Here is a 994-nt window from a genome sequence, read left to right on the forward strand (position 1 = left end):
AGTAGGACTTGCATCTCCAATCGCTCATCCTCCAACATGTTCCTTCTATCGATTCGCGACGTGGCCACAGTTTATTTTTTCCCGCAAATCAGAGACAAACGTGAGGGGATTTGCGGGCGTTCGGATAGCACCAGCGCCCGCTTCTGATCGCCTGGCCCACCCCAACCCCCCCCCCGCCCCTCCCGCGCTTTCCTTCCGACGCATACGCCGCTTACCGCGTCACATTTATGTCGGCCCAGAGTACGTAGCGGTCAGCATTTATGCCGCGATGTGACCAGAGGGAGGGCGGCGTTGACCAACGCGAGCTCTCGGGAGCCGTCGCTTCAATGCGGACGCACCTTTCCTGGAAACCAACTCTGGCCGCTGCGCTGCATTGAAGCGGTTGGCCGGCCCTTCGCATGGCCTGGCTGAGGCTATGTAATCTGCGCTCCAGGGCTGTCCACATCACAATCTATCAACTCTTCCTCCTCCTCCTTCTCTCCTCTCCCGCCCATCTCCCTCCACAACTCCGGCGATGGGCAAGTCGTGGGCCTCGACGCCGGCAGGCGGCGGTTCCGGGACGGGCTCCGACGGATCATGATGACACTGCCCTCGAGCTCCGTGGTTGTCGTTCCCATCGGCAGGCGCCCCCTCGACGAATGCGGAGGTCTTCGTCTCCTCCGACGACGAGGAGGACCAACCACTGCAGCAGCAGCAGCAGTCCACACCGGTGGTGGCGGGCCAGGTGTACGCCGCCACCAATGCAGAGTACGAGGAGCAGATGGAGTTGATGCTCCATTGCTCCATGCTCCACATGAACGGGACGGCTCCGCCACCAGGTGTCGGTGCTAAATCCGGCATATCTCGAGTAGGGCTCCCAAGCTTGATGATCAGAGCTAGATGATAAACAGGGAAAGTAGGGACACGATGTTTACCCAGATTTGGGCCCTCTTGATGAGGTAAAACCCTATGTCTTACTTTTTATTGATTGTGATGGGGTACAGAGTACAGATTG

This window comes from Triticum dicoccoides, chromosome 2A (assembly GCF_002162155.2).
Source record: "Triticum dicoccoides isolate Atlit2015 ecotype Zavitan chromosome 2A, WEW_v2.0, whole genome shotgun sequence".
NCBI lineage: Eukaryota > Viridiplantae > Streptophyta > Magnoliopsida > Poales > Poaceae > Triticum > Triticum dicoccoides.